Raw genomic sequence first — 23,247 nt, 5'->3', positions numbered from 1 at the left:
CTCAATCTTACAGATTATCAGAGTTGGAAGGGACCTTGTAGATCATTTAGCCCAACCCCCTGCCCGAGCAGGATGTCATGCCCCTGTTGGAGTCTGACTCCGAGGGAGAGGTAGAACAGCTGTCAGGGAGTGGGAGTGTGGCTATGGTGGTTGTGGAGGAAACTAGGGAAGGGCACAGGCCGGATAGGCAGGTCCACCCCCTCTTCATCCTAGGGCATGCAGGGACGAGCGGGTAAGGGAGAAACATGAGTGGCATGGTCTACGGGGGAGGAAAGGGCCCTGATCCCCTTCATGGGCTGCAGCTGGGAGGACTGTTTAAAAGGACAAACTGCGCATGGCAAAGTTGATTGGAAGCAAAGTGTGCATTATTCTTGTTGAAGCTTATCTGAGTTTTGGCTTCCTCCCAACTGTCGTTGCTGCATTATCTGGTGGAAGTCTGCAATTTATCATCCTGGTATTAATTCCCTCAGTTTTGGTTTGTGTTGGGTTTTTTTTTATTTCTAATTATCTTTACTTTGGGTTCTGACTGCATTTACTCCCCTGTAGACTGTTTTTTTTAAGAGCTTGATATCCAGCTGAGAATAATTGGACATTGGGGCCAAGTTGGAGGCATTAAAGGGAATTTATTCTATTTTTGTAACTGTTATTTTTTATCACGCCTTGGGTCATCACACAGGAGACAGATCGATACTATGAAATGGCACTGAATCTCAGGGCCTCTGTCCTCCCAAAATCCATGTCCAAGTAGTCCTTGACTTACACCCATTCATTTAATGACCGTTCAAAGTTACAGCGGCACTGAAAAAAGGGACTTATGACCCGTTTCCACACTTACGACCGTTGCAGTCATGTGATCAAAATTCAGAGGCTGACACATATTTATGACGGTTGCAGTGTCCTCGGGGGTCACGTGATCCCTTTTTGCGACCTTCTGTCGAGAAAAGCCGAAGCCGGATTCTCTTAACAACCATTTTGATAACTTAACAACTGCCATGACTCACTTAACAACTAGGGCAAGGAAGGTCATAAAATAGGGTAAAATTCACTTAATAACTGTCTCCCTTAGCAACAGATATTTGTGGCTCAACTGTGGTTGTAGCTACCTGTATGGATTACCTGTATGCAGTTGGATTATCTAAAGTGGGCGTGTCCAACCTCGGCAATGTTAAGATTTGTGGAATTCTGGGAGTTGAAGTCTACAAATTGCCAAGGTTGGACATCTCTGATCTGAAAAGGGGATCTCCAAACTTGGCAACTTTAGGACTTGTGGACTTCAACTCCCAGAATTCCCCAGCCAACTCAGCCATGCTATCTCAGGAATTCTGGGAGCTGAAGTCCATAAAGGTACCAGGTTTAGAGGCCCCTGATCTGAAGATTGGACGGCTCCCAAACCAGCATCCCCAATTAGATCGTAGAGATTCTCAGTCATCCAGGTCACCCTTGTACCAAGGGTTGCTTTTTTTAGGAGTCAACTGGCCATTCTTGTTTTTCCTTTTGAAGATGTTTCGCTTCTCATCCAAGAAGCTTCTTCAGTTCTGACAGAACGGTGGGGAAGGGAAGGATTTAAATTCCTTGCAGAAAGCTGGTCATTTGCATCTTTTTAGAGGGTCATTGAGGCCACTTGGAGGTTTATCTGTGTCCTCAGGGTCACCTGAGTGGTGCAAATGGTTCCTGTAGTCTGCCATTTTTCCTCTGCAAATCCATTCCTCCTCCCACACCATTGAAAGGGAGTTCATCCCAAAAGTGCATAGTTAAAAGTCTGTAGAGGTTCCCATTTCCCACCATTCAGTCAGAGCTGAAGAAGCTTCTTGGATGAGAAGCAAAACATCTTCAAAGAGAAAACAAGAAAGTCCAGTTGCCTCTTGAAAAAGCACTTTGGTTTTTTGTAAAGTAAGGAAAAAGATGACAATTATAACGGCTGGGGATAGACTTATGGCAAGGAAAATGATTTTTAACAAAAAAAAATTAAATTAAAACCCATTATGTGCTACCCAATCTCGTAACGTAACAGATGAAAGCTTGTTCCATATGTTCTGTAACCGTTTGCAGACTCGCGAAAGAGGGGAGCCATACTTCTTAATTTTAGCACCCTTATTTGACACCTCGTTCACGTTTCCCGCCGTGGAAAATTCCATTATATGCATTTACCCAAGCTGACAATTCAATTACAAATGTTTGCACACTTTGTGGAACCAATAAAAACAAGACGGTTCAAGTTAGGATTAGGAAGAAAACATATTTATTAGAGCGAAAGGCACCATGACGCATCAGGGCTGCTGGAAGTTACGGCGGCACTCGAAAAAGTGACCATTTTTCATACTTACGACCATTGCAGCCTCAAAATTTGGGCCCTTGGCCATTGACCAGTTCTTGTTGATCCGACAGCTCATAAATTCAGTGTATGATGACGACGATGTATGATGACGACAGTGTATGATGACGATTATTATTATTATTATTATTATTATTATTATTATTATTATTATTATTATTATTATTATTATTATTATTATCACACTCTGATGCTAAGGAGTTCTACTCCCCCTCCCCGCCCGAAATATCTTAATATCTAAGAAGTGTTGGCAGCCCAAGGAAATTCAGCCTGCTATTTATTTCTCCTCCTAATTAATTGGTTAATTTTGTGTCTCATTGGCTTGCAGACAGACTGTTGAGTTTTAATTGTTGTGCTTTCCGAGGGTCTAATAATATACATTGCTTTTTTTCTTTTCCCCTCAGAATGGTTTTTTGCACTGCCGTCAAAAGTAGAAGAAGATCTCGAGAATAGTTCCTGGCCCTCGTTATTCCTGAACTTGCTGTGATGGAGCAAGGTACATATCCAATTTTTGTCAGCTCTGTGAATCCTTGTGAAATGTGTATTCCTTATCAACACCTTCCTTTCTGCTAAGGGAAATCTCTCTGGAGGTGATTAAAATGTTTTGCCGATGGGAAGAAGGAGACCAGGGTATCTAATTTGGGAATGTAAGACTTCTAGGAAAAGTTTTGAAGTCTTGAATAGAGGTCTCAGACAGGATGATAAAACAAGGGGTGTAAATATGAAGAAAGAAGGTTATACATTCAGAGCCTTTGGTCATACATTAAGAGATTTGGTTATATTTCTACAGGACAACCCCCAAAAATAATATAGAACATTTGATGAGGAAATTGAATGAGTTTGGGGCCCTGGCAGGTTTTAAAATAAGTGAACAGAAAATAAAATAAAAAATGTTGATTAAGAATATGTCCTTCCAGTTATCTCTTAAATGCTGGAAATGCAATAAAGAAATTTGGAACATATTACCATGTATGGTGGAAATATGAAAAAGCCCAAATATATTGGCTGAAACATCATAAACTGGTTAGAAGAGATGCGTAAAATTAAAATAGAGTTCAGACCTGAAATTTTCTTACTGGGAATCAATGTGGCGAAATATAATAAAGAGATAATATATTTAATCATCCATGTCACCACTGCTGTGAGACTAGCTCTTGTCCAAAGATGGAAAGGAAATGATATGCCAGAAGAGATGGAGATAATTAGAAAAATTTGGTCGTGCACTGAAATGGATAGAATAACTCAATAATTAAAATTTGTATTTTTTGTTATGTATGCATCATGTTCATTGTTTTTAATGTTTTTTTTTCTGTTTGTTGTTCATTAATAGAAAAATTTTTTTTTTAAAAAGAATATGTCCTTCCAGGACAGTGATATATTGAACTAGCTCGATACCCGTGCTTCTCTACGAAACTATGTGGTCGGGCTTAGTTTTTTGGGAGGAAAATAAGGGAGGGAAATTCTGCCTCTGCCTACCAGCATCCATCGATATTCATCTGGCTAATGTCCTGTCCATGTGTGAGAGAGTGGAGGGCTGTTTGGAAACTGAAAGAGTATTTGCTGTGTGAGCAAGAAGGAGACAGCAAGGAGTCTGGGCGTGGCTTAGCTCAACTGTTCTGTACTAAAGCTGCTTGGTGCTATGAAACTGAAACTGAAACTCCTCTCCTCTGCTTGTGTTTTGCATTTGGAACAGATTTCTTTTCAGGTGGGGAGGGGGAGTAGAACTCCTTAGCATCAGAGCGTGATAATAATAATAATAATAATAATAATAATAATAATAATAATAATAATAATAATAATAATAATAATAATAATAATAATAATAATAATATAGGAAATACTAATGCTCTGATGGTCATTTGGAAAAATCCTTTCTTAGTGAGCACCTAGAAGCCAAGAGGAGGAACATACGTGCCAAATTTCAAGATTGTAGGCTTTACGGTTCTGGAGATTTTGCGATGATGCGTGAGGGGTATTTCTCTTTTATAGAGAGAGATAAAAAGTCGGGGTTTTAGGGTTGAGAAAAAGGTGAAATATCTAGGGGTTGTGCTGAGAATGAAAGGATTATAGTTATAGGTAGTCCTTGGCTTACAAACACTCATTTAGCGCCCTTTTTTAAGTTGCAACGGGACTGAGTGAACTCACAGTTTCCTTACTAAATGCAAGGATTCACTCAACCATTTGTGGTTAAAAAAAAGGAGGGGGTCATAAAATTAGGCAAGGCTCACTTAACAACTGCCGTGCTTAGGAATGGAAATTATGGCCCCAGTTGTGGTCGTAATCCGAGGACTACCTGCATCAGGTTCGTAAGTACTGCAAAGAAATTGGAGGTTGGCTCTTTAGAAGAGACGCTTTGCAAGTCAGAGTTGAACTGTGGGGCCCTGGGTGCTCTCTGCGCTTGGTGAGTTTTCCTGCAGACGTTTCATTACCCAGCTAGGTAACGTCATCAGTGCTAGAAGGGAGGAGGACATGTGGAGAATAGGAGGAGGGAGGACTGTGAGGTCCTTGGTGCTCTCTGAGTTTGGTGGTTTTCTTGCAGATGTTTCATTAGCCAACTAGGTAACGTCATCAGTGCTAGAAGGGAAGAGGGTTGTGGAATGGAGGAGAGTGGGAGGAGGAGAAGGAAGAGGATTGTGGGGTCCTTGGTGTTCTCTGAGCTTGTTTTCTTTCAGATGTTTCATTACCCAACTAGGTAACACCATCAGTGCTAGAGGGGAATGGAGGAGGAGGAGGAGGAGGAGGAGGAGGAGGAGGAGGAGGAGGAGGAGGAGGAGGAGGAGGAGGAGGAGGAGGAGGAGGAGGATAATGACCGTGGGGTCCTCTGAGCTTGATTGTTTTCTTTCAGATGTTTCATTACCCAACTAGGTAACATCATCAGTGCTAGAGGGGAATGGAGGAGGAGGAGGAGGAGGAGGAGGAGGAGGAGGAGGAGGAGGAGGAGGAGGAGGAGGAGGAGGAGGAGGAGGAGGAGGAGGAGGAGGAGGAGGACAAGAATGACTGTGGGGTCCTCTGGTCTTGATTGTTTTCTTTCAGATGTTTCATTACCCAACTAGATAACACCATCAGTCTCCCTTAGCAACAGATATACAGAGCAAATAGTAAACAAAATCCTACTCAAGGGACCGCCAAGAACACTTCCACCAACACTGACATGGCAAGCCGCTCAGGAGCAAATGAGGTGGAAAGGGATGGAATTGAGTTGAAACAGGCTGTGCTCCCAACCAACATTTGCCTTGACACCTAAACCTTTGAAGGAAAATCTCCCCGTTGGTGCAATCCCATCGAGGTGTCAAAATTGACATTTCCTGAGATCCAGAAAGGGGTGTCCATAAATACAGGTATTCCTCAGCCCACAACACTTCCCTTGGTGACCGTCCAAAGTTACAACAGCATGGAAAAAAAGCGACGTGATGATTTTATTTATTTTTACATTCACCACTGTTGCATCATCCCTTTGATCACATGATCAAACTTCAGCTGCTTGGCAACTGGCATGTACTTATGCCTGTTGCAGTGTCCCGGGAGTCACATGATCCCCTTTTGCGGCCTTCTGACAAGCAATAGGGAAGCCGGATTCACTTAACCACCGTGTCCCTAACTTAACCACTGCAGTGATTCACTTAACAACGATGCCGAGAAAGGTTGTAACATGGGGCCAAATTAGCTTAATAACAGTCTCGCTTAGGAACAGAAATTTGGGGCTCCAGTGTGGTCGTAACTCGAGGACTACCTCCATCGCTTTCCGTCACCAAGGTTGTAAGTACAAGCAGGCTGAGACTACTCATTAATTACCTTCCCCTTATCCTCTCGGCGGTGCCACGTCGAATTGCCTTATATGGGCAATTAGAATTAATGCAAATGATGCGTACAAGGGGGGCAGTTGGTTGAATTCCAGATGAGGTCAACATTGTTATCCTTGGCGAATTCAATTACCAGATCTTCAAGAGTTGCGTCACTCGGATAGATAGATAGATAGATAGATAGATAGATAGATAGATAGATAGATAGATAGATAGATAGATAGATAGATAGATAGACAGATAGATAGATAAAGATAGATAGAGATAGATAGGTAGAAAGAAAGAAAGAAAGAAAGAAAGAAAGAAAGAAAGAAAGAAAGAAAGAAAGAAAGAAAGAAAGAAAGATATATAGAGATGATAGATAGATAGATAGATAGATAGATAGATAGATAGATAGATAGATAGATAGATAGATAGATAGATAGATAGATAGATAGAGAGAGAGAGAGAGAGAGAGAGAGAGAGAGAGAGAGATAAAGAGATAGATAGATAGATAGATAGATAGATAGATAGATAGATAGATAGATAGATAGATAGATAGATAGATAGATAGATAGATAGATAGATAGATAGATAGATAGATAGATAAAGATAGATAGAGATAGATAGGTAGAAAGAAAGAAAGAAAGAAAGAAAGAAAGAAAGAAAGAAAGAAAGAAAGAGAAAGAAAGAAAGAAAGAAAGAAAGAAAGAAAGAAAGAAAGAAAGAGAGAGAGAGAGAGGAGGGAGGGAGGGAGGGAGGGAGGGAGGGAGGGATAGATAGATAGATAGATAGATAGATAGATAGATAGATAGATAGATAGATAAGATAGATAGAGATAGATAGATAGATAGATAGATAGGATAGATAGATAAGATATATAGAGATAGATAGATAAATAGATAGATAGATAGATAGATAGATAGATAGATAGATAGATAGATAGATAGATAGATAGATAGATAGATAGATAGATAGCGATAGATAGATAGATAGATAGATAGATAGATAGATAGATAGATAGATAGATAGATAGATGATAAAGATTGATGGATCTATGTAGATAGATATATAGATATAGATATAGATAGATTGGGTATAGATAGATTGATAGTAAATAGATTGATAGATCGATATATGGAGAGAGAGAGAGAATACACACCCACACAGAAACACAAAACAAAAGTACACGTCTCCACCCGCCCAGTCATGCACACTGTAATCTACTTACCAATGAAAATTGGACTTTTCAGGCCTTAATGTTGCTTGCTTTAGTGTGAAAAGGCTTTTCTATTCAGAGGCAACAAGGAGAAATCAAATTATGGTTCTTACAAAAATGCGTGATACAGAGAAACAGGGAGGGGGGGGAGACAAATCTCTCCCAAACTGCAAAAGTAAAGTTGGTTTCGCGAGAAGTTGGACAAATGGATTTTTACGAATGAAGGCAAATATACGGGTCCCAGGATAATGTTGCAGGATTCAATCTGGGCCAGTCAGAAGTTTTGCGCTGGAGCCCATCTTCACGGAAATTCTCTCTAGCAGAGTGTGTGCTTTGAGCTGCTCTCTCTATGTGGTACTTACTGTGTGTTTCCCGAAAATAAGACCCTGTCTTATATTTTTTTCCCACCAAAAAAGGCACCAGGTCTTATTTTGGGGGGACGTCATCCACTAACTAACCTCACTTGTGCACGTCGCCCCGGCCTCCTTTTCACTGTCAGACGCCTTCCGGAACTTCTTCTTCTGCAGCCAGCAAAGCTTTCCTGAAGGCCTCTCCAGCTGATCACGGCGCTCTGGATCAATCCAGAGCTTTGTGATCAGCTCCAGAGGCCTTCAGGAAAGGCTGGCCAGCCTTGCCGGCTGCAGAAGAAATGGACCAGAAAGGCAGGTGTTGGGGTGTGTGAGGCCTAGCTACAACTGTCTAAAGGTAAGTAGTAGGGCAGCTCCACCACTCCCTTCCCCACCCTAGCTTAATTTTTACCTGTGCACTCTGGAGTGGGCGGGATCTTAATTAGGGCTTATTTTGGAGGTAGAGCTTACATTGGGTGCACGTGCAAAAAATCAAGCTAGGATTTACTTTCAGGGTAGGTTGTATTTTCAGGGAAACGGTATGTGGTGCCTGTTTTGTATGTGGCTTTTTAATTGTTGATTGGGTTGTTCATGGCCAGCTGTTAAGTCATTGGCTGTTGCTTCCTTGTGCTGCCAAGTCCTCACCTCCTAAGTATTTGATAAACTGGTGGTAAAACAGCATTCCTGCTGACCTCAGTCAGGAGGAGGCCGTTTCTCAGGCTTCCATCACTTCCCTGGCTGTTTTTGTTCCTGCCCGTCCAACAATCCTAGTAGTTGCCAAACTGAATGTATGTTCTTGTTCATTGCAATGTGAGGCTACTAACTTATGAGACCTGACCTCATTGGTAGCTTCACACTGCAATGAACAAGGACACACATTCAGGGGTGGGATTCAAAAATCCCAACAACTGGTTCTCTGCCTGGTTGCTGGCTGGGCGTGGCCATGGTGGGCGTGGCCTACCAGAACTTCCAGGAGGGGCATTTTTTTTGCCTTCCCCACAGTCCGGAGGCTTCCCTTGGGCCTGTGGGAGGACGAAAATGGCCTTCCCCGGGCTATGGAGGCTCTCTGGAAGACGGAAACAGGCCCGTTTCCGGAACTTCCGGGAAAGCCATTTTTCACACACACACCCCCAGAGCCTCCACATGGACACGGCACTTACCTGCATGCAAAATGGGTTGTGTGGAGACTCCTGGGAGGGAAGGGAACGGGACGAGTGGGGCCAGCCGGTCGGATTCAACTATCGGTGTGGCGAACCAGGTGTAAATTTAACATCCAGTTCGCTCAAACCGGCCCGAACCTGCTGAATCCCATCCCTGCATATATTCAATTTTTGCAACTTAACAGCAGCTCAGAAGATAAAATCTCTCTGGTCCCGGGGACTGATCCAGAATGGATCCTGCAAACGGTCTTTTGCTCCGCTTTGTGGATCTAAGCATCTCGGTAGAAGGATATTATACTTCAGGAGTCAGTTTGGACGTTGTACAGAACCATTTTTTTTTTTTTAATCTCTGTTCCTAAAACCTTCTTTCAATAGTCTGAATGGTCTTACTTGAGATGTAATTTTTGGATATATAACCTTGTGATTCGAACGTGAGTGTTTTAAATGTTACAGAATAACACCAACAAAATATAGAACTTGGAATGACTCTATGATGAATGGTGTCTGTTACATAAAACAGAATTTCCCAACCTTGGCAACTTTAAGGTAAGTGGATTTCAACTCCCAGAATCCCCCAGCCAGCAAGCTGGCTAGGGGATCCTGGGAGCCCACTCATCTTAAAGTTGCCAAGGTTGGAAAACCTTGCCTCAAAGGTCGATTAAATGCAGAGACAGGTATTATTTCCCTTTTCTCTCTCTTGCATTGTTTTGTCCAAAAGATATATTCAGCACTGGCTCTCAGCAACCTTTAAATGTTGTTTCAACTGACAACTTAATACACTCATCCCAACTATAGATCTCTCAAATCCCATTTATTTGGTGACCTGTGGGCAGAAATCAGAAAGCTGGTATTTCCTTTTGATGGGGTCCTATTGTTTTCCCGTTTGCAACCAGGCAATTGAAACTCCACTTCAAAAAAAAAAAAAAGTCCAGCTTTCATTCTGTGATCATGATTGTCATATTGTCTTTTTTGAGTAACAGGAAGTCCTCGACTTACGATCACAGTGGAGTCCGAAGACAGTTGTTAAGTGAACAACTGTCTCACCGCTCCATTTTACGACCTTTCTTGCCTCAGTTGTTTCGTGAATCACTGCAGTTGTGAAGTTAGTCACACGGTCGTTAAGTGAATCTGGCTTCTCTGTTGACTTTGCTTGTCAAATGGTCACAAAAGGGGATCACATGACCCTGGGAAGGAAGGAAGGAAGGAAGGAAGGAAGGAAGGAAGGAAGGAAGGGAGGGAGGGAGGGAGGGAGGGAGGGAGGGAGGGTGAGAGGGAGGGGAGGAGGAGGAAGAGAAGGAGGAGAAGAAGAAGAAGAAGGAGAAGAAGGAAGAAGAGGAGGAGGAGGAGGAGGAAGAAGAAGAAGAAGAAGAAGAAGAAGAAGAAGAAGAAGAAGAAGAAGAAGAAGAAGAAGAAGAGGAGGAGGAGGAGGAGGAGGAGGAGGAGGAGGAGGAGGAGGAGGAGGAGGAGGAGGAGGAGGAGGAGGAGGAGGAGAAGAAGAAGAAGAAGAAGAAGAAGAAGAAGAAGAAGAAGAAGAAGAAGAAGAAGAAGAAGAAGAAGAAGAAGAAAGAAGAGGAGGAGGAGGAGGAGGAGGAGGAGGAGGAGGAAGAAGAAGAAGAAGAAGAAGAAGAAGAAGAAGAAGAAGAAGAAGAAGAAGAAGAAGAAGAAGAAGAAGAAGAAGAAGAAGAAGAAGAAGAAGCAACCTAAAAGAGAAATTTCCTGACAGAATAATTAATCAGTAGAACAAATTACCTCCAGAAATTATGGATGCTCCATCACTGGAGATTTTCAAGAAGGAATTGTACTTCCATTTGTCTGAAATGGTGGTTCTCCTGCCTGAACTAGAAGACCTCCAAGGTCCCTTCCACCTCTGTTATTCTGTTAACACACAATTTGTGTGTGTGTGTGTATTCTAGGTTGTGCTGTGGGCTGTTCTGAGAAGGCCATGAATTATTTAATTAAGTAAAGAGCTGAAGTTGCAAGGAAGTGCAATTTTTTTTCTTTCTTTTTTTTTTGATGCAAAGAGTTGTTCTTTCTTCCACTCTGAAATCCCAGGAAACTTGGTCTTAAGGTACAAGAACAAGACCTGCATTTATTCCTGAACTTTTCTTTTCAGTCTTTCTCTACTTTCTCAAACCCCCTGTAGATTTGTTCCTACTTCAAAGTAAAACTTTCATCTCCCTGTAGATGGGCTGCTGTCACTTTTATTTTATAACAAAAATTTGGTGACACATCCCGTAATCCCAGGGTTTTTTTCCTTCATTCTGGTGGGTTTGAGAACATCTCCCGAATCCACAGATGGGGGGGGGGGCTTTCTCTGCAAAAAATAATAATGATCAAATCCATCAAGTTCCTTTGGGCTCTTGAATTCTCCCCATGGATTGGAATGAAGCTCATTCACAAAAGGAATAGGTGGGAGGACATTTCTAAAGACAATATTCTAAATCTAGATGGAATATAAGGGGAATGGAAGGTTCCCGTAAATTTCGGAAATACAGAATTGAAATAGGGCTGGAAGGGACCTTGGAGGTCTTCTAGTCCAGCCTCCTGCTTAGGCAGGAGATCCTATACCATTTCAGACAGGTGACTGTCCAGTCTCTTCTTAAAAACCTCCTGTGATGAAGCATCCACAACTTCCGGAGGCAACTTCTGTTCCACTGGTTAATTGTCCTCACTGTTAGAAAGTTTCTTCTTAATTCCAGATTGCTTCTTTCTTTAGTTTCCATCCATTGTTTCTTATCCTGCCTTCAGGTGCTTTGGAAAATAAATTGACCCTTCCTTCTCCTTTGGGGCAGCCCCTCAAATACTGGAATACTGCTATCCTGTCCTCCCTGGTCCTTTCTTTTTTCTAGACTAGGAAAAGGTTAAGATTCCCCTCGCACATACATGCTAGTCATTTCCAGCTCTGGTGGTTAGTGCTCATCTCCATTACAAAGCCGAAGAAGGGCCAGTACTGTCCAAAGACATCTCCATGGTCATGTGGCCAGCATGACTAAAAAGCCAAAGGTGTGTGGAACGTTGTTACCTTCCCACCAAAGGTGATCCCTATTTTTTTACTTGCATTTTTATGTGCTTTCGAACTGCTAGTTTGGCAGAAGCTGGGACAAGTAACGGGAGATCACTCTGTTGTGCGTCACTCTGTTGTGCGGTGGCAGGGATTTGAACTGCCGACCTTTCTGATCAACAAGCTCAGCGTCTTAGCTAGTGAGCCACCGCGTCCCTTATTCTCTAGACTAGCTATCTCTTCAATAGGCTAGGCTAGACATAGCTCAGCCCTGAACCATTCGTGATACGATTTAGCCTCCGACTCTTTATTATTTTGTTGTTCTTCTCTGCACGTTTTCTAGCGTTTCAGCATCATTTTTGTATCGTGGTGACAGAATATGGTTAATCTCCAATGACTGATAGTGGAAAGAATATTATGTGAGGGTGAAGGTTCGTACTCCAAGCTTGTGGGTTGGTTTCCAAACATTTCGTTACTAGGCTGGGTGACATCTTCAGCAGAGTTTAGACAATATCATCTCTCATCTATGCTTCTAGTTCCATTCTGGAATCCCTTCCAGCTCTATTGTGATTGAAGCTCTTCCACCATAATTTCTTCCTTTGTCACAAATTATCCTCCTCATATCTTATATGGTATACAAAGGACTCAGAAAGATGAAGGTAGTTTCTTGAGGGGAGAGTCAATTCTGGACCTCCACAAACTTTATCAAACTTTATCTTGTGATATAGAATCTTCACCTTCCTATCTTCTTCTTCTTCTTCTTCTTCTTCTTCTTCTTCTTCTTCTTCTTCTTCTTCTTCTTCTTCTTCTTCTTCTTCTTCTTCTTCTTCTTCTTCTTCTTCTTCTTCTTCTTCCTCCTCCTCCTCCTCCTCCTCCTCCTCCTCCTCCTCCTCCTCCTCCTCCTCCTCCTCCTCCTCCTCCTTCTCTTCTTCTTCTTCTTCTTCTTCTTCTTCTTCTTCTTCTTCTTCTTCTTCTTCTTCTTCTTCTTCTTCTTCTTCTTCTTCTTCTTCTTCTTCTTCTTTCTCCTCCTCCTCCTCCTCCTCCTCCTCCTCCTCCTCCTCCCTCCTCCTCCTCCTTCTTCTCCTCTTCTTTTCTTTCTTTTCTTTTTCTCCTTCTCCTCTTTCCCTTCTTTCTCCTCCTCCTCCTCCTCCTCCTCCTCCTCCTCCTCCTCCTCCTCTTTTCTTTCTTTTTCTTTTTCTCCTCCTCTTTCCCTTCTTTCTCCTCCTCCTCCTCTTCCTCTTCCTCCTCCTCTTCTTTTCCTCCTCCCCCTTCTCTTTCTCCTCCTACTCCTGCTCTTCTTTTTCTTCTTCTTCCTCCTTCTTTCTTCTCCTTTTCATTCTCATCACCCTCTTCTTCTTCTTCCTCCTTCTCCCTCTCCTCCTCCTTTTTTCTGGTGGGGGAGATGAAATTGGATCCCGTTTCGATTGACATTTTCAAGTGATCCAGCACTACAGAGATGGAAAGAAATCTCTCCAGTGTGCCCTGAAATCAGCCTTCCTTATTATAAAGCAGCTTCTTGGGTGTTCCCAGTTATTCCGCTCCCTTCATCCCATGTTGGCAAGGACTCTCTGTTCTCTTTGCTAATTCGGTTTTAATTTCCTCCACAATGGACGCTCCACCTACTCCTGGAAAGCCAGAAGTTAATTGAAGTGAAGATCAGCAAATTTAAACCGGGCCTACTATTTGTGATTGGTACCAACCCCTCAGTTCCATTCTCTCTCGCTGAATCTCGTGAATGTCCAAGATTTAGCACCTTCTTTTTGGTATTCACTGTGTAGTCTGGCTTAGCTGCAGTTACCCTGAAAGTATCTGGCAAACACTTAAAAAGAGAGATGGGTGTGTGAAGTGGTTGGTGGAAATCAATGTTCCTGAGGCAGAATTCTGATATAGACAGAAGCATAAAATCAAAATAACATGAAGTATTAGCACCGCTTTATAAAGCCTTAGTAAGGCCACACCTGGAATACTGAAATCTCTAGAGAAAGTGCAGAGAAGAGTAACAAAGATGATGAAATTCCTGGATATTAAAACATGGAGAACTGTTGCAGGATCTGGATTTGGCTAGTCTAGAGAAAGGAAGGACTAGAGTGGACATGAAAGCAGTCTTCCAGTATTTGAGGCATTGCCACAAAGAAGAGGGGGTCAGTTTATTTTCCAAAGCACCAGACAGCAAGACCAGAAACTAATCAAGGAGAGAAGAATAGAACAGAGTATAGAGTAATGTAGAATAGAATAGAGTGGAGTGGAGTGAAATGGAATGGAATGGAATAGAATAGAATAGAATAGAATAGAATAGAATAATGGAATGAAGAATAGAATAGAATAGAATAGAATAGAATAGAATAGAATAGAATAGAATAGAATAGAAGAATGGAATGAAGAATAGAATAGAATAGAATACTTTATTATCACTTTAAATGTACACTAATCGGCATACATTATACACTACATAACTATGACAGAATAAATAAATTAATAAATACAAAATTATGCACATATATTAAATGATACAGAGAAACAACACCCTCTAGTTCGACTTTTGGCCAATCACTAGGAGACTGTGAAGGATTTATACTCTTTGCAGACAGCTGGTCATTTGCATTATTTTTAGAGGGTTGCTTAGGCCACTTGGAGGTTTATCTGTGTCCTCAGGATCACCTGAGTGGTGTGAATGGTTCCTGTAGTCCACAATTTTTCCCCCCTCTGGAAATCCATTCCTACTCCCACACCATTCAAAGGGTCTTCATCCCAAATTGTATAGCTAAAAGTCCATAGAGATTCTCGGTCATGCAGGTTGTGACTGTCGCAAAGGTGGTTTTTCAGGAGGCAACTGGACTTTCTTGCTTTTTTCCTTTGGAAGAAAGATGTCTCACTTCTCATCCAAGAAGCTTCTTCAGCTCTGACAGGATGGTGAAGGATGGAAGGATTATATATTCCTTGCCGACGGTTGGTCATTTGCATCCTTTTTAGAGAGTCGTTGAGGCCACTTGGAGGTTTATCCGTTTCCTCAGGGTGTCTACCTACATTTACCCACATGAGCCGAATCACACCCTAGAAATAGTTGCAAGCATCCTTTGAGACATCAGAAGCATCGTTTCTACTATATGTGACCTCGGTTGGGACTCAGGAATTGGGGACCATCAAACTGGGTTTGGCTCTCTCGAACTGGACAGTCAGAGAGAGAGAAAAAACTACAGATATTTTCTAAGCATTTCTGAAGGTTTCCCTCAGAGCCTGGGTTTGTAATCCCTTTTGAAAGAAAGGGGATTAGCCAAAGAATGCCCCGTTGCTAAGCAATGGAGGAATGGAAAGGAAGGGGAAGAGGCCAGAGAGAGGCCTAAATTATGTCCAGAAATGGTTTCGTCTTTTTGGAAACTCATGTAGTTTCGTTATGAAGAATAAATATTTTCTTGGTAGGCCATTTGTGGGGGAGGGGGCAAGGAAACCTCAGAGTTCCTGAAAAGCACCAGTTGTTTGTGTGTGTTTTACAGGTATATGTATGTATATATGAATGTAAATGATTTTAATCTGCTTTTTGATGGCATATTTTCCGTCCTTTCTCCCGCTTTATCTTTCCTTTCCTTCTCCCTCCCACCTTCTATTATTCCTTCCTTCTTCCTTGTTTCCCCCTTCTCTCTTTTAGTATTCCTCCCTGCCTGCCTCTTCTTTATTATCCCTTTTCTTTCCTTCCTTCCTCACTCCCTTCTTTATCATTCCTTCCTTCCCCGTTCCTCCCTCCCTCCATCCTTTCCTCCCTTTTTACTTTGTCCCTCCCGCCCTTCCTTCCTTCCTCTCTCCCTCCCTCCTTCTGTCCCTCCTTCCTTTTCTCTCTTCATCCCTCCTTCCCTTTCTCCCCCTTCTGCCTTCCTTTGATCTTCCTTCCCTCCTTCTTTATCATCCCTCTCTCACTTCCTCCCTCCCTCCTTCCTTCCCTTTCTCCCCCTTCTGCCTTCCTTCATTCTTCCTTCCTCCCTTCTTTATCATCCCTCCCTCCTTCCTTTCCTTTCTCCCTTTCTTCCCCTTCTGCCTTCCTTCGTTTCTCCTTCCCCTCTCTCATCCCTCTCTCTCTCCCTCACTCCCTCCTTCCCTTTCTCCCTTTCTCCCCCTTCTGCCTTCCTTCCTTCCTTTCTCTTTTCCTCCCTTCTTTATCATCCCTCCCTCCTTCCTTTCCTTTCTCCCTTTCTTCCCCTTCTGCCTTCCTTCGTTTCTCCTTCCCCTCTCTCATCCCTCTCTCTCTCCCTCCCTCCCTCCTTCCCTTTCTCCCTTTCTCCCCCTTCTGCCTTCCTTCCTTCCTTTCTCTTTTCCTCCCTTCTTTATCATCCCTCCCTCCTTCCTTTCCTTTCTCCCTTTCTTCCCCTTCTGCCTTCCTTCGTTTCTCCTTCCCCTCTCTCATCCCTCTCTCTCTCCCTCACTCCCTCCTTCCCTTTCTCCCTTTCTCCCCCTTCTGCCTTCCTTCCTTCCTTTCTCTTTTCCTCCCTTCTTTATCATCCCTCCCTCCTTCCTTTCCTTTCTCCCTTTCTTCCCCTTCTGCCTTCCTTCGTTTCTCCTTCCCCTCTCTCATCCCTCTCTCTCTCCCTCCCTCCCTCCTTCCCTTTCTCCCTTTCTCCCCCTTCTGCCTTCCTTCCTTCCTTTCTCTTTTCCTCCCTTCTTTATCATCCCTCCCTCCTTCCTTTCCTTTCTCCCTTTCTTCCCCTTCTGCCTTCCTTCGTTTCTCCTTCCCCTCTCTCATCCCTCTCTCTCTCCCTCCCTCCCTCCTTCCCTTTCTCCCTTTCTCCCCCTTCTGCCTTCCTTCCTTCCTTTCTCTTTTCCTCCCTTCTTTATCATCCCTCCCTCCTTCCTTTCCTTTCTCCCTTTCTTCCCCTTCTGCCTTCCTTCGTTTCTCCTTCCCCTCTCTCATCCCTCTCTCTCCCCTCACTCCCTCCTTCCCTTTCTCCCTTTCTCCCCTTCTGCCTTCCTTCCTTCCTTTCTCTTTTCCTCCCTTCTTTATCATCCCTCCCTCCTTCCTTTCCTTTCTCCCTTTCTTCCCCTTCTGCCTTCCTTCGTTTCTCCTTCCCCTCTCTCATCCCTCTCTCTCTCCCTCACTCCCTCCTTCCCTTTCTCCCTTTCTCCCCCTTCTGCCTTCCTTCCTTCCTTTCTCTTTTCCTCCCTTCTTTATCATCCCTCCCTCCTTCCTTTCCTTTCTCCCTTTCTTCCCCTTCTGCCTTCCTTCGTTTCTCCTTCCCCTCTCTCATCCCTCTCTCCCTCCCTCCCTCCCTCCTTCCCTTTCTCCCCCTTCTGCCTTCCTTCCTTCCTTCCTCTTTTCCTCCCTCCTTTATCATCCTTCCCTCCCTCCCTTCCTTCCTGGGATATTTTCTCACCAGATTTCCCCCATGCCTTCCATAACAACGGAGCTTCTAATTACTGCCTTTCCCGAGAAAACTCAGATTCTTTCAGAGATGCATCTGTCTTAAAAACAGCCCGTAGCACCATCAAACATCAGGAGCTGAGTGCAGGAAGCATTTTATGGCAGTTTGTATGTCATAAAATGCTGTGTGATCATTTTTTTATGTCATAAAATCTTTTACAAGATTTGCCAAATTTCAATTCCTGGAGAATCCTGGATTTTTCGACTCATTCTATAAGTTAGCCCATTTGAATTGGAAAATTGATTGAAAGAACTCTTCACCTACGATGCCCTGTTTTGCCCAATTTAAAGGCTATGGGAAGAGTTTTAGTAGTAAATGGATAATAATAATAATAATAATAATAATAATAATAATAATAATAATAATAATAACAACAACAACAACAACAACAACAACAGTAGGATGAGAATTACAGGCAGTCCTCGACTTACAACCATTCATTTGGTGACTGTTCAAAGCTACAACGGCACTGAAAAAAATGACGTATGACCGTTTTTCATGCTTACGACCGTTGCAGCATCCCCATGGTCACGTGATCAAAATTCAGATGCTTGGCAACCGACTTGTATTTATGATGGTTGCAGTGTCCCAAAGTCACACGATCCCCTTTTGCAACCTTCTGACAATCAAAGTCAATGGGGAAGCCAGATTCACTGAACAACTGTGTGTAGAAAGAAACATCCGTCCGGTTCCAAGCTGGGAGAAAGGCACTGGAAATAAAATGGAGGCTGTCTGAGTGCAAGGAAAGAAGGTTTATTTGATTTGCAGACACTTCAGTGATAACAGCAACTGTTTCTGGGGTAGCTGACCAGAACGGCTGAGTGAGTGGATGGATCTTTATAGGGTTTTATGTTTGAGATGCTCCAGGGGGGTTTTGCAATGCAGTGAGCCTTGTGCCTTTTGCTATTCTAATGGTGATGAGTTAATCCTATTATGTCCTAAAGGTCCTGTCCTTAGAATTTGGATGGATGGGGGGGATGTAAAATTCTTAATCCCATCAGCTCCAGCCTTCTGGGGGGACTGTGGCCGAAGGCGTTTTGTTTATGAATAGATTGGCTCAGTCTTTCTGAACAGATGCAAAATCTCCATCCCTAAAGACCAGTCTCTTCTGCTTGAGGCTGTTTTCCTATGGCAGGAAGACAGGAGCTGCTTTCTGCCTTTAAGAACACGTTTCAGCGTTTCTCCTTTGAGGAAATATTCTATCCTGCCTCATTTATTATTAAGAATGAAGAATATTTTAATCTGGGTAGGGACGGGCTTCCTACGTATGTTACTAACGTAAGAACTGCAGTGGTTCCTTTTGTAACTGAAGCAAGAAAGGTCGTAAAAATGGGGCAGAACTCACTCAGCGACTGCCTTGCTTGGAAATATTGGGCTCAGTTGTGGTCCTAAATTGAAGACTGCCTGCATTTTGGTTGCGTGTAATCCCTGGCAGCCATTTCCTAATGAAGGATATGAACCTGGCCGATTGTAGCTTATTCAGTAAATCAGGGTTAACACAAACCATGGGGGTATGTAACCTGTGAATTCACTGCCCTGACTCGTATCCAATATTTTCCATTCTGGCCCAACAGGGTGGATTTTTCTTTGGCCAACGGGACATTTCCACCCCCTTCCTTGAATAAGCCACAAAGGGGGAAGTTTTTCATTGTCGCGGCGGATTTGCGTTCTCATCGGCCTTGTTCCTTGATCACTTGCGGTTAATTATTGACTGTAATGTACCCGCTTTCCTGTTCAGTAACCTTCATCTGAGCTGGGAACCCCAGATCAGGAAGAGTGTTACAGACAAGACTATGGAAAAGATCAACCTGTCTCTTGGGATGGTTAATGTGGCAGGCTGCAAAGTTCTCAGGCTACACCAAGGCAGCAGAAGTTTAGCCGAGGAATTTGCCACCTCCAAACAAACAAGGAAAGGGGATTTTGTGCATCTTGAGTTACCCTGCCTATCGTCTCTAGCCATGATCAACGGGAACAGAGGAGAAGTTTTAAACAGAATATTTCTGCGCGAGCAGCAAGAAAAGCTGTTTTGTTTATTTGCTCTCGAGGAAAGGAAAAAAGAAAACCTTGTTCTTTTGTAATAGGCAAAGTTCTTTCCTTTTGTGAATTCAAATTTCCCGGCTTGGTAGAAATGCAAAATGATTTGGTCAGCTGCATTGAAAGTCAGAATCAGTTTATTAATAGGAAGGCAGGTAAGAAATCTCACAGCGTTCCTAGGATTAATCGAATCTTGTGAGTAGAGAAACCCTTTTTTATACCCTTCAGATCCTTAGATTTTGTGAGTGTGAACCTTTGAAGTCTTTGATTTGTGTGTGTGCGTGTGATGAGTTCCTATCTTTTGGTGGGATCTCTTCCTGGGATCTTGGTAATTGTTTTATAGTAGCTGTTTGTTGCATTAGGTTGCAATATCGTGGGTTTCCTCTTATGCCTTATGAAAGGGAGGGAAGGAAGAAAATGAGAGAGGGAGAGAAGGAAAGGAGGGAATGAAGGAAATGAGAGAGGGAAGGAATGAAGGAAATTAGAGAGGGAGAGAAGGAAAGGGAGGGAAGGAAGGAAATGAGAGAGGGAGGGAAGGAAGGAAAGGGAGAGAAGGAAGGTAGGAAATGAGAAAGGGAAGGAAAGAAAGGGAGGGAAGGAAGGAAATGAGGGAAAGAGGAAAGGAAAGAAAGGGAGGGAATGAAGGAAATGAGAGAGGGAGGGAGGGAAGGAAATTATAGAGGGAGGGAAGGGAGGGAAGGAAGGAAATGAGGGAAAGAAGGAAGGAAGGGAAGGGAGGGAATTAAGGAAATTAGAGAGAGGGGGAAGAAAGAAAGTGAGGGAGAAAAGGAAGGGAAGGAAAGAAAGAAAGGAAGAAAGGAAGGAAGAAAGAAAGAAAGGAAGGAAGGAAGGAAGGAAGGAAGGAAGGAAGAAAGAAAGAAAGAAAGAAGAAGAAAGAAAGAAAGAAAGAAAGAAAGAAAGAAAGAAAGAAAGAAAGAAAGAAAGAAAGAAAGAAAGAAAGAAGGGAAAGGCAGGCAGGCAGGCAGGAATTAAATAAAGAGGAGACAGGGAAGAAGGAAGGAAGCCATGTCCCTACGAGCTTCCCACAAAAAATGCTCCATGGGGAAGCTGCCAGGAAATAATTGGAAGTCCTTCCTGCTCCCACTGTTTTCCTTCCCACCCGTGGACATTCTGTTTGTCTGTTTGGGGCAAGGAAATAGCTCTCTGCCGCCAGGACCCAAACGGCACGGCTTGCCTAGTTCTTTTCTAACATGGCTCCGCGTGTGCTTTCGGCATAACCTTTGGGAAATCGTATGTCGACTTCACCAGGCCCAGGGGAGCCTTCCCCACATGCCGTCTGCTTCAATATCCTGAAACCATTTTGCTGCTGGGGCTGGAGGAACCCTTAGCGTTTACTAATGAGTACCAGTCGGGGTGCCTGACTTGACAGGGTTGGTTCCCCCTCCCACCCCCTCCTCCTTAGCTGCTCCGGTCCTCTGGCGCAAGCTGCCATTTTAATTTCCCGTCAATCCTCCAGTGTGGCATCACTTTGACACATGGCTGTACATTAAAACTCACAGCTTCCAGCCATGAGTCGTTTTGTGCCTTGAGCATTTCTGCCTTGGCTCTTTTGTAATTTTGAAAGGTTTTTTGGGGGGGCAGGGGGGGAGGACAGCCTAAGCGAGTTCACCTGTTTTTTTTTCTTCTTCTTTTTAGTAAGCCACAGGCAGGCTTGTTTAGCTCTCTAATCACTCGGTCTTTAGGGATCCCGTCACCACGCCGGAAAAAAAAGAAAAGAAAAAAAAAAGTATTAGGGCCGTGCAACTTGTCAGATTCAAAGGCAGAAAGGGATTTTGGGAAAACCCAGAGCATTTCTCTGCAGCCCCTTAAAAGAAATGGATGGTTTCCTGGGAACGGGTTGCAGCAGCTTAGGGCAGCCGCGCCATACTGGAAATATATATATATAGCTGCTTGAATAGCATAGCACAGCACAGCACAGCACAGCACAGAACAGGGAATAGAATAGAATAGAATAGAATAGAATAGAATAGAATAGAATAGAATAGAATAGAATAGAATAGAATAGAATAGAATAGGAATAGGAATAGGAATAGGAATAAGAATAAGAATTTAGCATAGCATGGAATAGAATCAGAACAGAAAGAAGAGGCAGAATAGAGATAGAATAGAAATAATAGAATAGAATACAAATAGAATAGAATAGAGTAGCATAGCATAGCATAAGAATAGAATAAGAATTTAGAAAAGAATAGAATAAGAGCAGAAAGAAAAATAGAAATAGGAATAGAATAGAATAGAATAGAATAGAATAGAATAGAATAGAATAGAATAGAATAGAATAGAATAGAATAGAATAGAATAGAATAGAATAGAATAGAATAGAATCACAGAGTTGGAAGGCACCTTGGAGGTCTTCTAGTCCAACCCCTTGCTCAGGCAGGAAACCCTACCTACACCACTCCAGAGAAATGGAGGTGCAATCTCTTCTTTAAAAGCCTCCAGTGTTGGAGCATTCACAACTTCTGGAGGCAAGCTCTTCCAGTGGTTAATTGTTCTCATTGTCAGAAAATTTCTCCTTAGTTCCAGGTTGCTTCTCTCCTTGATGAGTTTCCATCCGTTGCTTCTTGTCCTTCAGGGTGTGCTTTGGAGAATAGCTTGACCCCCCCTCTTATTTGGGGCAGCCCCTCAAATATTGGAACACTGCTATCATGTCTCCCTTAGTCCTTCTTTTCATCAAACCTAGACTTACCCAATTCCATCAACCGTTCTTTATATGTTTTAGCCTCCAGTCCCCTAAATCATCTTTGTTGCTTGAGCAGACTAGAAGTCCTCCAAGGACCCTCCCCACTCTTACGGTATTATAATCAGGGGTGGGATTCTACAGGTTCGCACCTATTCGCTAGAACCGGTTGTTAACATTCTAAGCAGTTTGGAGAACCGGTTGTTAGAAGAAATTACTGGCCTAATCCTGTAAGGAAGGCAGGAAGGAAACATTCTGGTGTTGCTTACAGAAACTGCCTCTCCGTTAACCCTTATTACATTCTTGGCAGGACTAGACTTCCTGTCTCAGGAACTTCTCTGGAGTTTTTTTCCCCTCCTTTGCTGGTAACTTTGCTTGTGTGGAATGACCATTCAAAGTTACAATGGCACTGAAAAAAGTGACTTATGACCCTTTTTCACACTTACGACTGTTGCAGCATCGCCACAGTCATGAGAGGCCTGGCGAGAAGATGCATGCCTCGATGTGAGTGATATTGAGTTGGCCACGCCCAGCCAATAACATGACCACCAAGCCACACCCACCAATTAAGTCAAGCCCACAGAACCAGTTGTTAAAATATTTGAATCCCACCCCTGATTATAATTCTGGTCCCAACTGCTGTTGTAGCCCAAGCACTACCTGTCACTAGTAGCTTTGTGAGACAAATCCTCGCCATTACTCCCACCCTGTATGGGAAATCATGCCTTCCTAATCGGTACATTATTCCATATGGCTTCCTGTGTTATTAGATGGTGAGAAAGCATATCACGCTAATGTCCACAGCTGGTGTGCTCCTTTTTTTTAATACCATATGGGTCCCCGTGCAAGCAACTCGGCGTTATGAACTCCGATAAAACATTTATCTTAACAGGCTTTGCCCCACAGGGGTCCCTATCTCGTTACATGCGCACAGCAAGACGCGGCATGAACTTTTCAGGGGTCGCTCTATGGTTTAAATGAGAGTCAGAAATGCCAGCATATGACTTTGCTTTACAGATTAACAGAGTTGGTGGAAGGGACCTTGTAGGTCAGGGGTCCCCAACCACCGGTCCGCGGACCGGTACCGGTCCGCGGAACAATTCCTACCGGGCCGCTGGCTTGCTGGCGCCGCCATCTTTTTGATGAAAAAGTGCTTCCGGTGAGCTTTTCCGGGTAGAAAGCTCACCGGAAGCACTTTTCATCAAAAAGATGGCGGCGCCCAGCTGATGCCGGTACCGGGCCGCGGCGCCCAGCTGATGCCGGTACCGG

General features: G+C 43.3%; 1 protein-coding gene across 9 annotated transcripts in view; it reads left to right on the top strand.

Moving 5' to 3' along the window:
* The window catches only part of TENM4 (teneurin transmembrane protein 4), a 559,913-nt gene that overhangs the window by 191,491 nt on the left and 345,175 nt on the right, over nt 1-23,247 (top strand). For all 9 annotated transcript variants that reach the window (XM_087966004.1, XM_087966003.1, XM_087966002.1 and 6 more), the window contains exon 2: nt 2,737-2,828. The gene's annotated coding sequence lies outside the window, so the exon portion shown is untranslated. The remainder of the gene's footprint in view (nt 1-2,736; nt 2,829-23,247) is intronic.

The sequence above is a fragment of the Notechis scutatus genome, chromosome 5 (assembly GCF_049901735.1).
Source record: "Notechis scutatus isolate UNSWTSFEM ecotype Mainland chromosome 5, rNotScu1.2, whole genome shotgun sequence".
In the NCBI taxonomy this organism is placed as follows: Eukaryota; Metazoa; Chordata; class Lepidosauria; order Squamata; family Elapidae; genus Notechis; species Notechis scutatus.
The sequence above is the reverse complement of the archived record's forward strand: the minus strand, read 5'-3'. Positions and strand labels throughout refer to the sequence as shown.